General features: G+C 43.4%; 1 protein-coding gene and 1 non-coding gene across 2 annotated transcripts in view; both read right to left on the bottom strand.

The window, feature by feature from the left end:
• TMEM132C (transmembrane protein 132C) overlaps positions 1–17,528 on the bottom strand; it is a 444,401-nt gene that overhangs the window by 407,738 nt on the left and 19,135 nt on the right. The gene's annotated exons all lie outside the window — the stretch shown is intronic.
• MIR3612 (microRNA mir-3612) lies at positions 9,264–9,374 on the bottom strand. Its single transcript, NR_106471.2, is given in 1 exon segment — positions 9,264–9,374. It is a non-coding gene; the product is annotated as a microRNA mir-3612 (primary transcript).

Genomic DNA, 17,528 nt, shown 5'->3' with positions numbered 1-17,528 from the left:
TTCCCTCATCACGAATAAAGAAAACTTTGGAATCAGGTTCAGTCACGATGGATCCCTACATTGCTTTACTATCAGAATATCTGCTTCCTAACTTGCCCCATAAAAGATCAAAGGGAGGAAGGGAAATGCAAGGCACAACCTGAGACAGTGCTGAAGACACTAAAACTTGGACCCATTTTTACTGATAAATTTTGTATTCCTGCTGTCATAGTATCCTCTTTTTAAAAAATAATAAATTTCCATTTGCTTCAACACAAATAGATAGAATAATTCCTTTTGTTTTAACACCCATAAGAAGAAACCTGAACCCACATGGCATCATTAATGCTCTGGCACCCAAGTAATAAATGAACACATATTCTAAGGTCTTGGAAGGCAAAGCTGTGTCCTCCTCTTTGATTTTCCCCATCACTGATTTATTGATTCTTGCTCAGGTTGGAGAATACCATGTGGAGGTCAGGTGGGGGCATACATTGCCCTAGGGTGCAAAGATGCTTCCCAAGTTGTTGGCTGTGAACCTTATTTGGGGTACCTGAAAACTGATACAAGAAGATCAAAATATCTGCAAATGATGGTTTAAAAAGACCCTCTTGAAACAGTTCACCAGGGTTAATCCATTCAACTCTGAACCATCATTCAGCCCATGGATCTTCAATTTATATAAATCATTTCATATGTATTAAGATAAAGGCTTTGAAGTTTTGCTACTGTGTCATGTAGATATGTTTTATTAACCCTCCCTTACAAGCTGCTCCAAAGAAGTATCTGTGTCTATTAATATTTGCCACATTCTCTTAAAGCCCTGTTTTCCCTTAGTAGCTCATAGTAATCTATAAACAATAAAAGCTTGCTACCAAATTTGTGGCACGGAAAAGCTACATGATCTCTTTTAACTTGGCTTGATTTGAATAACAACTGTGTCTTCTGGACAAAGCTAGTGCCCTATGCAAATTATATTTTGGCATCTGAGTCCATTTAGTGGCATTTCAGAGAGGAATGAAAAGCTAATCAGAGGAATCAACATGAGGAGTAGGAATCAGGGCTGAAAATTGGTCAAGTAATCTGATTTTGCATGTTTTGCTACTGCTGCCTATAGAATATATTTACCCACATTTGATTTGTGAGACAGATAATAATAAGATCAGCCAGCACTGTGATGGCAGTGGTCAGCTCCTTCCAAGACCCAAAAATTATTTGGTGCCAATGATACAATACAAAGTAAAGAAAGTTTTCTCTCACTCTCTACCCTGATCCCAGCACTTCACCAATGTCAGGCACAAAGGTGAGTGACCATCTGACACACTTGACAGAGTGTAGCCATTTATACCTGATGTGGTTTGGCGGTGTCCCCACCCAAATCTCATCTTGAATTGTAGCTCCCATAATTTCCCCCATGTTCTGGGAGGGAGGCAGTGGGAGATAACTGAATCACAGAGGCAGCTTCCCCCATACAGTTCTCATGGTAGTGAATAAGTCTCATGAGATCTGATGGTTTTATAAGTGGTTTCCTCTTTCACTTGGCTCTCATTTCTCTCGTCTGCCACCATGTAAGATGTGCCTTTTGCCTTCTGCCATGATTGTGAGGCCTCCCCAGCCACATGGAACTGTGAGTCCATTAAACCTCTTTTTCTTTATAAATTACCCAGTCTCAGCTATGTCTTTATCAGCAGTGTGAAAGTGGACTAATACAATACCTTGGTCAGCTACCTTCACAGGACACCAGTAATACTGGAAGCCCAGTTTGCATCTGTTTACCAAGTCCCAATGCAAATGAAACGGAACTCTTTCCTCCAATCCTTGCAAATTTCTTTCCTTTCTTTAATGGCATTATAAATACTACCATCCCATCATTTCCACCTGATTCTTCAAAAATCAAGGCAAATATTCTGGCTCTGGGAGGCACATGGTTCCCAGGGCAGAAGCATGGCAGTCATGTGTAGATGTTAGAGCCAAAAAGAAGATGGGAAACTATTAGGCAGGCAGGCAACGCTAATACTAATACTACTAATAATAAATTTCAATATATTTAATTCTTTGAGATACAAGTAAAAGAACAATGTTTTTAAAATAGAAAAACTTATTTTAAGGGGCAACTACTGGGGAGGCCTGAACACAGCAATGAGGCGGGAACTAGAACTGAGGTCTGGAGAGCTAACCGGGATGAGGCAACAATAACTTGCTCAGGTATTTGTTTTTCTCTGCATTTCTGTGTCTATTTGATTTTTCCTCCCTACACTTCCTTTCCTCTTTCATGCTTTCCTCGCCTTCCATCTCCAAGCTCTCCTACTTCTGCTTCCCGCAGCACACCTCTCCTCCATTCATTGTTTGTTTCTCATCAGTGTGCATGGTAAAAGGTAGTTGGACCATGGTCCCTGAGTTTTTTGTTCATTTGTTTTGTTTGTTTGAGACAGGGGCTTGCTCTGTCACCCGGGCTGGCATGCAGGGATGAATTCCTAGCTCACTGTAGCCTCAACAAGATATCCTCCCACCTCAGCCTCCCGAGTAGCTGGGACTACAGGCGTACATGACCATGTCTGACAAATTTCTGAATTTTTTTTTGTAGAGGTGGGGTCCCCCTATGTTGTCCAGGCTGGTGTTGAGGCTCTTAGCCTCAAACAATCCTCCCGCTTACGTCTCCCAAAGTGCTGGGATTACAGGATTGAGCCACGATGCACAGCTGGAGCCTGAGTTTTTAATAGGGGCTTAGCTCCACCATAAATAGAGCCTGGTATCAGCCAAGATTCCATATTTCTAGGGAAGCACATCTTCTTAGTCCAGCTTGGAATGAGTGTCCACCCCTGGTTCTTAGAACCGACTGGAGACCAGAATCACTTATGGAAAATACGGCTGCTTGGTGTCCTCTCATAGCCTTAGAGTCCTCAGTGAAAAGGCATCACTGTAACTCAGGCAAACACACTCAAGAGTGCCCACCACAACTATGCTGTGAAAAACTTTCTTCACAGAAGAAAAAATGCAGGAAGCACAAGGACACATGGAAGAGACCCCTTTCTCTCTCCCATCATAATGCCTCCTTCAAATGAGAAAAACCATGAACTCTGCTTTTCAGGAAGGTCCCAGGCTCAAGGAGATAAGTTCATGAGGCTGGAACCTGAGCCAACACTCTGTAAGCTCTTCCACCTTACTGTTGCCAGCAATAACCCCGGGAGGAAGAACAGAGGACTTCTCCCAGTCTTTCATCACAGCGATTTCTCTTTTAAAGCCAGTAAAAAAACTGCTTAGAGGACTTCAAAAGAAGCCCAATCCCAGGGAACAAAAAGTCACTGGAGCCACCCCGCAGACTTTGGCTTACACTTATGGCTATCTCCTTAAAGCACCACCTGCTTTGATCATGGATTTGCCCAAACATGTTTACTCTTGCTCTTACCTGTCTTGAGTTTTGTATTTCTTATTGTGTCTAGTCTAGTATTGAACACTGCCCGACTGTGTCTAGACTACACTGACGGAATTATTTAAATGTGGGCATCCTGCCCCGGTTCCACTGGCACCTAACTCCTGGTCTCTTCCTGGTGTGGGATGTGGGATGTGCCTACCCAGCTCAGTGCTAACATCTTAGAGTTATGTGAACCCACCTGCAGTCACGTGTAGGGGTGAGAGGTAGGGACCACATTTCACAGAGTGAAGACCTGGAGGAAAGGAAGAACCTGGGCTGCATGCAGCTTTAGAGACCCTCGGCAGCAGGATTTTCACAAACCTTTACCTTAAGGTGACCAAGCTACACACCCTTGCCTGATTCTCTCCAACCTTCTACCAAAGTTCCCTCTATACGAAAAACAATCTGGAATTGTTTTCAAATTTCAAATTTGATTTTCTCCCATTGCTTGAGAGGAACACAACATCTATTCTCTCACATCTCCGTTTTACTCTGTGTGTTATCATCTCGCTTGTCTCTGGTTCTCATCTGGGTCCTCTGAACTGGCACCATCAGCTCTGTCTTTCTAAGAGCATCTCAGTAGCCATGCCATCAATAGCTGGTGAATTCCGTGTACATTGCTTAACTCAAAATCTCATGGACCAGCTCATCTTTTCAAAACCAGGCATCCAGGTATACATTAACCACCCAGGGATCAGGTGTTTCTTGTGGTTGACTCAAACATGGATTCAGTGTAGAAGATGGAAATTGCATGGTATGAAACATGGCTGCCTAACAATTAGGGCTCCAAGGCAGCACAGAGCCCCTGGACAGTGAGTCTCATGACCAATACCTCTAGTACAATTTTGAGTTTTCAGAAAATTTATCACCTTCCAAGCTCCAGAGTGATGGTTAAAAGGTAAAGGTTGAACACAGGGCTCAGGGTCAGGATACATGGACTTTCATACTAATCCTACCGTAAGCCACCGTGAGGAAGTTATCACATTCATCCCACACACACGTGCTGTTGCTCTCAGCATTAAATACCAACACTGTATGAAAAATCCAATACCACACTGGGGAAATGATAGTACATACAACCAAATAAAAGAGAAAAAACACCCCTGTTTTCATGGAACTTCAAGTTAAATGGGGACAACATGTATGAGCACATATCTGCATCCAGGGAAATGCTGTGCAGGACAGGTACAAGGTGCTCTACCAGCGACCTTGGTCCACTCCCCACTGGGGAAAAACATTCCCCCAAAGAAGGGAGCTGAGGTCCTCTGCATGAGTAGATGTGGATCAAAGACAACTCCAGCCTCATCTGCAAAGTTCATTTTCTTCCCCCAAAGAAATGTCTTCATGTGAGAATACAGAGGTAGCAGGAGGGAGGCTCTGATGGCACAGTTTAGTGTCTTCAGAGCAGTAGCTGCAGGCAGTTACCCACAGGATGCAATGGCAAAGAATTATGCAGGCACCTGCCCATGCTGGTTTCCTGGCTGTGAGTCGTACGTACCATAGTTATGTGAGATGCAATCACCGGGGAGAGCTGGGTGAAGGGGACTTGGGGCTCTCTGTACTATTTTATGCAACTTCCCGTGAGTCTCTATTTTAAAAAAAAAAGTTAAAACAAATAAACAGACAAAAAAATCAACATAACAAGTTGCCCTGTAGGAAGAACATTTTGCGCTGTACCAGTTGCCCTTTCGGAAGGAACACATTCAACAAAACACAATGCACATGGCCCAGGGGGAGGAGAGGGCGGGAGAACCTGGGGCTGGAGAGCCTGGGGAGCTCCACCACAGAGGGTCATGGGTTAGTTTTTGGAACAACGGGAGCCGCACTGGGGTCTTAAGCAAGGGAATAACATGATTAGATGTGCATTCTCACAGGTGCTCTCTGGCAACATCCTGAACCTGTACTGGGCAGAAGGAGAGGAGATACAATGGGATAAAAAGAGGAAAATGCTTTGTAACCTGTAAAGCTACATTCATAGCTAAAGGCGGGGTGAGACTACCCCACAGGCTGTCACACCAAACAAAAGCAAAACAGGAAACTAACATGAAGGAGGGAATATTTTTGTAAATCATTTGATATTGACGTCATCATCATAAGAAAACAAATATTTTGTTGGGTTTTCCTCCATTTGCTTTATGGCTAAGTACTACTTTAATTGTGAATTGCAGACAGGTTGAACAGGGCCCCATAATTTATTTTCAGTGCTTGGGGTCTCTAAGGAATTTCATCCAGTCCAGGGTAAATGATTGGGTTTTAACTTTTTTTTGAAAAATTATAGAGTTTTCGCTTAAAATCATGTGGGTGTCAGAAGGAAAAAGTTCAGATGAGATACCAAATCCTGGAAAAAGGAAAAGAATTGTGCCCACCAGGAGACATTGCTACACTCTCTGAAAAGATTTGGGGGTGAGGGGTCAGAATTAAAGTCAGACCTTCTCAGTTCAAGTCGAGCGCCTTCAAAGCCAGCTTTTGCAGGCCTCGGTTAAATGTTAACCCTAAGCAGGAGAGACTAAGTGGGAAAGATTCAACATCAATTAAGGCAAGACAGTCACTATCCCAAGGAGAGCGAAGCTTATTAGAGACCCGGAGCTATGATAGCACCCGTAAATTACTTAGACGCATGACCAAGGAGTAATCCAATAATCCATTTATGACTTTAAATAAATCTGGCTGCACACTAAACCCCTTCTGAGTTTACAAACCTACAATATTCACAGCCACTGGCCTCCTATCGGCAGGAGGCCATCACGTCCAGCCCAACTTCTGCATGGTGTTCATAGCACAGAAAATTAACCAGAGCCAAGCAGTCAATACCATATTATCCCCTTCACTGCAGTTATTTATTCTATTTGTTGCTTTTCATTTCAAGCCAGCACCAACTGAAAAGATGGCCAGTCCAGCCCCTAAAAACAGACCCTTGCTGCTTTCTATTGAATCATGAAAGTTTAAAAAGGGGAAAACTTACATATGCACTTTGCAATTAAGAAAAAAAAAAAGACCATTTGACAGAATTACAGCTGTATTTCCTACATCCATAAAAACCTGGAATTTATTTTGTCCAAAGATCACGGGGTGTGTTTTGGTGAAATATGCAGTTTGGGAAGTCTAGTCTAAATCTAGCAATTCCCAAAATGGTACAGAGATAAATATCTTTTATTTATATTATCATATATTTATTTTAATGCCAGTTAGAAGAAAACACTTATAGTATATCAAACCCTGATGTTTTAAAAATAGTTTTGCTAAATTAAAGAAATGTATCAATTTAAAGGAAAACATGAATTTCTTGCCTACTCTTGACTTTATTGCCCCATCTTCTTCCTCATGACACTCACAGTCATGAACCTGACAGAAGACAACTTCCATTCTCAGGTCCAAGTGTTGTTCTATCTATCCCTTTAAGGCAAATCCAGCTCCCTTTCTAGTGACTGGCTACAGAATGGCTCTGTGCTCTAAATATGACCGGAAAGACAAAGAGGAAATTAATGGCTGGGCTGGCCCTCCTTTGTTTTTGAGAGAAGCCTCTGTAAAGCTGGCCACTCCTTCTAGCCATAAACATATAAACTGTGCACCCTAAATACCAGTGTCATCTCTCCTGTGACCATGAGAACAACCAGTCTTGGGGTGAAGCCAGGATGTCATGAGAGAGACAGAAAGACTTTGATCATTAAGGGGAGCAATAAGCCACTGCATCAATTAACCTGGAAACCGCCCTACTTCTGGAGTTGCTTTTTAAGATAATATGTTTCCTTACCATTTAAGGCAGACTATATTCGTGTTGTTATTACTTGCAGCCCAAAGCATCCTAATTATAAAACGTGAACCTCCAATGATTGGGAAACTCAGGTCTCAATGCTGGATACGCCCTGAGTCCTGTCTCCTGGGTTCAGGCATCAGGCCAAAAGCTTTGCATCTCAAATCAACAAATACTCTCAAAACAAGCGTGCTACTTCCGTAAATATAGGGGACAAAGAGAGACAAAGGGACTTGGACACAAGGAAGAAAGGGAGGCAAGGGGAGGTACAGAGAAAACCAATGTTCACTCATTCTTGCAAGATGCATTTCACTCCTTATTATGTGGTGAATATCCCATTACAACCTGAAGATATGGAAGGTAATAAGGAAAGGCCCATGTCTTCAAGAAATGACAGAGCAGAGAGAAAGACAGAGGAATGCACAACTAAATATGGTCTGAAAAGTACAATATTCTACAAGGATCAAGAAGGAAATAGGAGAAATTTTTAAGGTTTTTTTTTTTAATTGGTGCTTAAAACTGAAATCTATGACTGGACTGGTCTCTGATCACTGAGCAGAATTGTATGTGGGGCTCTTATTTTTCTTCTTTCTTCAGGTTGTCCCCCACCCTTTTTTCTTTTTTCTTTTTTTTTCTTTGAAGGACTTAAAAGGCACATCACTAACATTGGAGGGCAAGTCTAAGAAGTCGGGTAAGGAATGAAAGCATACCCAGGGGAGGGGGTGGAAGGTAGCAGGCTGTTACAGACAGGACGCCTTGGACATCACAGTTTCAAGGTGGTCATTATTTATTTTCCATGTGACCCTACACGTGTCAGTTTTCTCATCTGTAAAATGGGGATGGAACTTCCTTCCCCTCAAGTAGGTCTGAGGCTGAGAGGGAATGATGCTGATGAAAGGTCTTTGTGAATAGCTATAGCTATAGCAAATATTTATTTTGGGACTGGGTGTGTTGACTCACACTTGTAATCCCATAACTTTGGGAGACTGAGGCAGGAGGACTGATTGAGGCCAGGAGTTCGAGGCTGCAGTGAGCTATGATTGTGCCACTGCACTCCAGCCTGGGCAACAGAGCAAGACCCTGTCTCAAACATAATATAAATTTATTTCTACAGCTAGCTCCATACAGAATACATAATATAAATTTATTTCTAGAGCTAGCTCCATACAGAATTTCAAAGAACCTTGGGGCACTTGAGTACTGGCATCTATTTGTATACAAAACAGGATGAAACAGGATAAATCATTTCTTCCTCAATTTTTTAATTTTTTTTTTTTTGCTGGGGGACAAAGAAGCTTGAACTTCTTATCTATCTATCTATCTATCTATTATTTATTTATTTAGGGCTCACACCAAGCATTGGTTCCTCAGATACAAGTCAAAGATGAGGAAAATGGAGGCATTAAAATATTTGAAATCTGACTACAAAATGGCTGTGTTCTAAACGTCTTTGTTCCTTGAAAATTCATTTGTTGAAATCCTCCTCTTCAGGATGGAGGTCTTAGGAGGTGGTGCCTTCGGGAGGTGATGAGGTCACGGGGGTGGAGCCTCATGAATGGGATTAGGGCCCTTATAAAAGAGGTCTAAGGAGATTCCCCTCCCCTCCACTGTGAGAGGACATTGGGAGAAGCCCTGTCTATGAACCAGGAAGCCGGCTCTCACCAGATAGTGAATCTGCTGGTGTCCTGATCTTGGACCTCCGGGCTCTGGAACTGCAAGAAACAAATTCCTGTTGTTTAGAAGCTTCCCAGTCTCTGGTATTTTGTTAGAGCAACTAGAACAGACTAAGACAGGTGCCAATCATAAAATATCAAATTTCTTCCCATGCTCAGAGTGCCACCAGCCATTTCTCCAATGGCTTGCATTTTCTACTCTTTCCAGAATTAGAGAGGGAGAGGAAGTCAGCTGAAGCCTGAGTCCTGTTAGGGCCACCTTGCTGCGTGAGTCACTGGAGTGTGGTTTTGCTGCTGTTGAGCATTGTTGGCTGGTTTCTGCAGATTTGGTAAGCCCCAGTCTCATTCAAAAGCCCCAAAAGGGAGACGCGTGTCTGGTCTCCTTGCTCCTGTTGGTCTGCTAGGCTTGTTCTACTAGGACACCTTTGGACACCTTCCCATGGGCGGTTCACAGAGGAAGATGCTGAGCTAGGGGTGTCAGGACGCCTCTAGTGAACTGGAAGTAGATCCCATTCCTTCCATTTCTCAAGATGCCTCCTCATCCCCAGTCCCCAAAGTGAATGACTGAAGTTTCTACTGCTCTGCAAAACCCAAGATAGGTCACCATTTTATTCCATTCTGATTCCCCCAGCAGACACAACCACCTGATTCCCCTTCGGAAATATTCTGCACCAAATGAAATCCGAGTGAGGTCATTAATTATGAAAATTCACAATGCATAATTATAATAATTACTCTGATCACATAAACATTATACCACCATGAATAATTTAATAGGAATTGTGCTTTTGAAAAGCATGGCAATTAAAATAAAACCCAGGGAGGTGACAGAGAGGATGCGGGAAATATATGCTCCAGTTTGTTCAGAGGAGGCTGTGCAGTCTCCAGAATGCTCACTCTTTGCCATAAAGAATCACTCTCGACCTTAGGAGGTTGGGAGACAAAGAAGGCAATGAGAGACCTGAGAGTTTACAAATGGGCTCTACTCCTGAGAAGTGGAGATCAAGAGTTCAAAGAGAGGCTGTTTTCCCCCTAAATAAAACAAGTTCAATCATCTTTATCTTTATCCCCCAGCAAAATAAAATAAAATAAAAAATCCTGATTGAAGAAGAAATGATTCATCCTGTCTGGACACCAATCCTCAAGTTCCCCGAGGTTCTTTGAAATTCTGTAAGGAGGTAGCTCTAGAAATAAATACAAGTTTTCTGGCCTCCCAGTGGGTGGTGTGTACAACTAAGCAAAACAATCAGGGTGGAGGGATTATATTTTGCACTAAAAAGAAGAAATAAGACCAATTTACCCTGTGACTTTTATTAACCATGACAAAATCTTTTTTAAGTACCTTACTAAGTTTGTGAACAAGCAGCAATTTCTGCAATGAAACAGCCCCCTGAGATTAGGGAATTAAGTTATTTGGAATGGTTGGAAAGGAGAGTTTATACTGTGGAGAGGTGCAAAATGAGACCAGAGGGAGTTTGGACCCGGTTTTTAAAGAGGATCCTCTGTCTTCACTGACAGCAATCCAGGAGACACTACAGGTTCAGATTTATACACTCCTCACCGTTCACAAAAAGCTGACCTATTATCTTGCTGTCTGGCTTTCAAATTTTTTGAAAATCAAGGTCTACTGTAAGAATCACATTTTACAACACAAGTTGGTGCTCATGCTTGCATACACACACACACACACACACACACACCCCTACACCAACACACAGAAAACACAGACCTACCATGTGAAATGTGCTCTATTAGGAATAGAATTTCTACGCTATTCTGTTTATGAAAGAAAACTGCTGACAGCAACAGTCTACCAAGTTAATTCCACTGTGTCATGATCCACAGTTCTTATTGTACACTTAACAGACACTTATGAAGTGCCTCATCTAGGTACTAGGGTACTAGGTACTAAGTACACTTATGAAGTACCTCATCTAGGTACTAGGGTACCTAGGTACTAAGTACACTTATGAAGTACCTCATCTAGGAACTTAAGTACCTAGGTACTAAGTACACTTAACAGACACTTATGTAGTGCCTCATCTAGGTACTAGGGTACCTAGGTACTAAGTACACTTATGAAGTACCTCATCTAGGTACTAGGGTACCTAGGTACTAAGTACACTTATGAAGTACCTCATCTAGGTACTAGGGTACCTAGGTACTAAGTACACTTATGAAGTACCTCATCTAGGAACTTAGGTACCTAGGTACTAAGTACACTTAACAGACACTTATGAATACCTCATCTAGGTACTAGGGTACCTAGGTACTAAGTACACTTATGAAGTACCTCATCTAGGTACTAGGGTACCTAGGTACTAAGTACACTTATGAAGTACCTCATCTAGGTACTAGGGTACCTAGGTACTAAGTACACTTATGAAGTACCTCATCTAGGAACTTAGGTACCTAGGTACTAAGTACACTTAACAGACACTTATGAATACCTCATCTAGGTACTAGGGTACCTAGGTACTAAGTACACTTAACAGACAAGAAGTACCTCATCTAGGAACTAGGGTACCTAGGTACCTAGATACTAAGTACACTTAATAGATATTTACAAAGTACCTGCTGTGTGCCCAGCACTCATCTAGGTACCAGGGTTTCAGTACTGGCAACAGAGACAAAATCTATGCCCACGAGGAGCTTACATTCTACTGGAACAAGTTAGAAAAAAACATTGACAAACCCATTTCTTACAACTGCTGGGTGAGGAAGTTGGGCAGGGATTGTCAAACTCCTTTTAATTGACACAAAAACAGGTTCAGGTGGGGAAGTGTGGGCCTGTCTCCCTTGTACACAGCAGGAATCTCAGGGAGGCCGGCTTTGTTTCCAAGGCTCTCCTCTAAGTTTTGCCTTTCATTCTGTTTGACCACGATTCTTTTGACTGCAAGAAACAGAGAGCAAACTTGAATGTGCATAAGAAAAAAATGATATTTTGTCAGAATTCAGCCGGAAAAACAAAACAAAACAAAATGCTGTAGTTACTGGAACAGAAGGGCTTAAACATAGGAATTGATTACGTAGTGAGGCAAGAGTTATGAAGCAGAGATGGATGGTGAGACACCTAGATACCAGCGACAGGAGGGCACCCTGCAGCCCTAGGGGAGGAGGAACAATGGATCCCAGGGGGTTTCCAGGGGCCAAGGCCACCCGTGGGGCAGGGTGCAAACCAGGACACAGCGTGCAGAAGCTGCCTCCGGTCAGCCGGGGTTCCTGAGATGCCCTGGCCACCACTGCAGGCAGTCCAGGAAGCAAAGCAAGAAAAGGAGAAAAGCACTGTGGCTTTCCCCACTTCAGTCTCCCTCCTGTCTTCTGCCACTGCCTCAGACTGGACTAGAATGTGTCCAGAAGCCAGAAAACAAGGGAACCTGGGAGGTGCAGTTCCCTATAATCCAGAAGTGAGCAGGGGAAACAGGATGGATCTGAGGAAGGGAAGGCAGGCACTCAACCAGCACAGGACTCAACCAGCACAGGTATTGAGTGGGATTGCTCCAGGGCATATCCCTGAGTTACGGGAACAGCAGGACGACTGAGCCTTGGGAAAACAGGAAGCTAAACCAGGGACCCCAATCCCTCCCAGACTCTCCTCTCCCTTTCACCTATATCTGCTGTTCTGGGAATCCCAGCATCATCTCCTCCTGCAGGAGGTCGGCTGCATTCACACAGTTGGTACGGGCTGCAGGCAGCTCAGCCCCTCAGTATCAGCCCATCCAGGGGAAAAGGGCACCTGGCACTGTATGGAGATGTTTTGGTTGTCATCAGTGAGGCTGGATGCTGCTGGCATCTAGCGTGTGGGGACAGAAACTCTGCACTATAGGGTAAAAACGGTACCTACACCAGAGGGGAACTGGACTTCAAAGGACTTCATTTGTGTCATGACTCCTGGGAGGTTTGCAACACCTCTATAGATATTTATTTCTTCTTGGATGTACTTGCAGGGGAATTCTGGGATCGCCTTGCAGCTGGCTCAGACCATAAGAATGTCCCTCGAGAATCTGGGGATTCCTGTGCTGCTCGGGTCATCCAGCTCTTTAGAGGCCTAAGAGCTGCAGGACCTCACCTCACCAGGAGGATGGTGCATTCACCTACAGCACGCTCCAGTTCAGTGGCTTTCATTGTGGAAAAGATGTAAACTTCCATTTGGACCAGCAATTCTCAACTGGGAGGGGTGGGATATGTATACATCAGAATTCTGAAATGGGTTTAGCATTAAAATGCATATTCAGTCATTTCTATTATGAAATTGGGAAATCACTTATTTCTTTTTGTTGTTGTTGTTAAATGAGCCACAGAAGGCAAAGTGAATCTATTTGTTGTTCTTTTGGCTTGGAGAATAAAGAACAGGATCTTTAAGGGATCATGTTCTCTCCTCTGAGAGAAGGAGTGGAGAAAAATCTCTGGATTTTTATGTTTATTTGGAAAGGGCATATATGTTTAAAGTTGGGAAATGCTGACTTGTATGTTGGTTGATGGGCCCAAGCCCAGCAATGTCCTGGTCTAGAATAATTCAGCACCTGGCCAGGGGGGACCCTATTTGACAATTCAATCGGGCTATAACTCCCGGTGGAACAGTGCGTCACGCATCTTCAGTGTCCAATATGGTTTAGCTCTGTGTCCCCACCCAAATCTCATCTTGAATTGAAATCTCCACATGTCAAGGGAGGGACCTGGTCAGGGGTGAATGGATCATGGGGGCGGCTTTCCCCATGCTGTTCTCATGATAGTGAGTTCTCATGGGATCTGATAGTTTAAAAGTGCGGCACTTCCCCCTTCACTCTCTCTCTCTCCTGCTGCCATGTAGGACGTCCCTTGCTTCCCATTTCCCATGACTGTAAGTTTCCTGAGGCTTCCCAGTCATGCTTTCTATTAAGCCTGCAGAACTGTGAGTCAATCAAACCTCTTTCCTTTATAAAATACCCAGTCTCAGGTACTTCTTTATGGCAGTATGAGAATGGACTCATACAGTGTCCCAGCATCACACGCCCTACTGGGTTTTATATGGTAGGAAATAATGTTCCTTTCTGTGCCTTTGGATCCAGCCTTTCAGAATTTCAGAAAGTAATTCCTCCACCTTTTCTGGAAGCTCTTTTTTCATGTTATAGGACAGGGCACGCAATCCAGAGGTTCCATCAAGGAAAGAAAAGCAGCTGATATCAGATCTGCCTGCCCATCTTCATCAGGGCCTCAGGACAGGGTTTGCCTCATGTGAAATATGAGATAATTTGAGGTGAAACATAGGACCTTTAAACATGCTATCAGTTATGTATTTAGCTTGATGTTTTGGGGAAAATGCAATTAGTATGTAAAACAGTGACTTTCACGGAAATGATTGCTTAGGGCAAAGCTCAGATTAAAAGATTTGAAATAGAGAAAAACTGTTGTTAAGTAAATGGAAGTGCAGATGATACCAATATAGGCCAAAAATTATTGAGAATCATATAGGGCAGACTGCAAATTAGAAAATGCTGATTTAAAAGTTACCAGCAATTTTCTGTCTTTGAAGATGGGGACGTTAAATACACCTCTTGGGCCTACTTTCTTTCAGAATATTCTCCAAAATGTGTTGTGAGTGTGTGTGCTTGCATGTGTTTTCAGCTGCACCCCTATAAACCAGGTACGCTGTGTTCTTGGAGAAAATTGTAAAGTTACCATTAACTCTAATGAAGATATTCACTGTTTTGGTTAGTCACGCAAATAGATGTACTAACAGGACTGTGCCCCACGGAGTTAGGGACATTTTTAAATTCCTAAATCTGGATTTAGATTCCCTTGTTCTTAAAAACTAACAGCTAATCACAAGGCTGCATTCATGTATGTGGGTCTGTGTGTGTGTGCACATGAGCATGTGTGCGTGTGTATAAGTGTGCATGTATGTTAACATGTGAGAGGGTGTGTGTGTATAGGTGCATATGTGCATTAATGAACACGTGAGAGTATGCAGGTGTATGTGTGTGAGTGCGTGCGTGTGTATGAGCGTGCATGTATGCATTACAGTGTGTGTTAACGAGCATATGTATTTGTGCACGTGTGGGCACACATGTGAATGAACGTGCATGTGTGTTCATGAGTGTGTGAATGTGTGGGAGGTGCATGTGTGAATTGAGTGTGCATGTGTGCGCTGAGCATGAGCGTGTGAGCACATGCATGCGTGTGTGAATGTGTGACTGTGTGTGGGAGGCAGTGCACACACGCAGGCCTGTATGTCTAAGCATCTCCTCCGGGGCAGTAAAAGCCAAGAAGAGCTGGCTGTCCTGGGGAAATCAAGGGAAGGAGGGGAAAGCAAGAAGATGTGAATTTCCCTCAGCCCTCACTGAAGGGAAGGTTGTAAAAGAAAAGGGCTTATTTAGCCTGTGACTGTGACACTCAGGTACAACAGCATGTGCCAGACTTCAGAGACTACAGTGGGTTTGACCCATGAATATATGAGTGCCAGCCTCCACAGTGACATGGGGCCCCTGTTGTCCCTCACCTTTCAGAAAGTCCTGTTGAAATTCCCGCCTGTTCTGTGTCATGCTGGGGGAGCTGGGAGTCAGATCTCCTCCCCTAGTGCCGCCTGGGAGAGAGCTGTGCCCATGTGGCTGTCCCAGGGAGAACTCAGCGGCAGAACTCTACTAGATAAAGAGGCAGGGCCAGAAGAAACCACTCACGCCAGAGCAGGACAGCCCAGACCCAGCTGCAGGGGAGGGAAGGAGAGGAGGGTGTCCTACAAGCAGGCCTCTGAGCCCTTCTGCCACAACAATGGGGACATTAAAAGTAAGAGAGGGCTGGGCGTGGTGTCTCACGCCTGTAATCCTAGCACTTTGGGAGGCCGAGGCAGGCAGATTACCTGAGGTAGGGAGTTTGAGACCAGCCTGACCAACATGGAGAAACCCCATCTCCACTAAAAATACAAAATTAGCTGGGCGTGGTGGCACATGCCTGTAATCCCAGCTACTCAGGAGGCTGGGGCAGGAGAATCATTTGAACCCGGGAGGCAGAGGTTGCGGTGAGCCGAGATCACGCCATTCCCCTCCAGCCTGGGCAACAAGAGCAAAACTCCATCTCAGAAAAAAAAAAAAAAAAAAAGTAAGAGAGGATCCTGCAGGGATAATTGGGGACAACAGTGATATTAAGACTGCACCAAACACACAATCATCCCAATTCAGAACTCAATGTTCGGAAGGGCTAGATCAATTCGAAATGAATGCAGCTATTACCTCCAAATCAATACGGATCAAATTGAGGGACATTCTTCTAAAAAACCTGGCCTGTACCCTTCAAACACATCAGAGTTATGAAGACAAAAAAAGGCTGAGAAATTGTTTCTGATAAAAAGACACAAAGAGACATTACAAGGAAACACAGCATGAGATGCTGGACCAACAGAAAAAATCGGTTTTCTCTGGCTTTAAATAACAGTAATGGAATAACTGGAAACATCCGAATAAAGGAGGTAGATACATAATAGTACCATAGCAATGCCATTTTATTTTGACCAATGTGATTATATCAGAGAATTGCCTTATTTTAAGGAATACACATGATAGAGGTATAATGTGTGTAACTTACTAATAATTAATTCAGAAAAATTGCACCTAGAGACACACACACAGATAGATATAGATATAGATATAGATATGCAGACAGAGGAGAGAGAGAGAGAAACATTCAGACAAAGCTAATAAGAAAAATACTGATAAACAAACCCGGTAAATGTTAATTTGGAGGAATCTAGGTGAAAAGTATGTAAGACTCTGTACTATTTTTGCAACTTTTCTGAAAGCCTAAAATTATTTCCTAGTAAAAACTTTAAGACAATATTTTGATGCAGGAAATACTTTATACACAGTGGGCAGGATTTAAACCAGAGGTTCTCAATGCACCCAAGGGACATTTGGCAATGGCTGGAGACATTTTTGGTTGTCATAACTGTGTGGGCAGGGAAAATGCTGCTGGCATCTAGCCCTGCACAGGACACTCCCCCACCCCAGCAATAAACAATAATCTTGCCCAACATGTCAACAGTGCTGAGGCTGAGAAACTCTGACTGCAAAACTTAAAGGAGAAGGAACAAGATTTCTCACAGACATGATCACAAGTAGTGCTGGCAAAGCCGCTGCCCTTCTTGGAAAACCAGCATCATTTGGCAGAGATAACATAGTTTTTCTTCGTCTTCTTTCTCTTATTCTCTTGACCAACATCTTTACTCTTTCTAACCCTCTCTCTCAAGTTTTCCAGGATCCTGTTCAATGGACACTAATCTCACATGCCCGGCACTCCCTCTCTCCCTTCTTCTGGTACCAACACATCCCTTCTTCTGGGAAGGGATCTCAAAACTCCAGCCGCGTGGACTGGATGGGAACGTCAATGTCTGTATGGATCTTGCTGCTTTGGCCTCAGGTGACTGTGTGCCCAAACTGGGCCACTTCTAGTATCTCATCCTTTCCATCAAAGTTCAGTGGTCAAAGGCAGAAATGAAAAATGGTCCTGAGGCCATAACCTAGACTATTTGTCCCACACAGCATTTAACAATTTTTTATTTTGCTGTCCACACTTGAAAGCTGCCATTTCATATTTAAATATCCTTATTTCCTGGTTTATGTAAATCAACAAGGCTTAGGAATTATTCTGCCCACACCCACTACTGTCTATGGGGGCCAGGGCTACTCTCACCTGCTGTCACCATGTGGGAGTGGCCCCGGCCTCACAGACTAAGCATCATGTT

The sequence above is a fragment of the Gorilla gorilla genome, chromosome 10 (assembly GCF_029281585.2).
Source record: "Gorilla gorilla gorilla isolate KB3781 chromosome 10, NHGRI_mGorGor1-v2.1_pri, whole genome shotgun sequence".
In the NCBI taxonomy this organism is placed as follows: Eukaryota; Metazoa; Chordata; class Mammalia; order Primates; family Hominidae; genus Gorilla; species Gorilla gorilla.
Note: the sequence above shows the minus strand (reverse complement) of the source record. Positions and strands in the feature narration are given on the sequence as shown.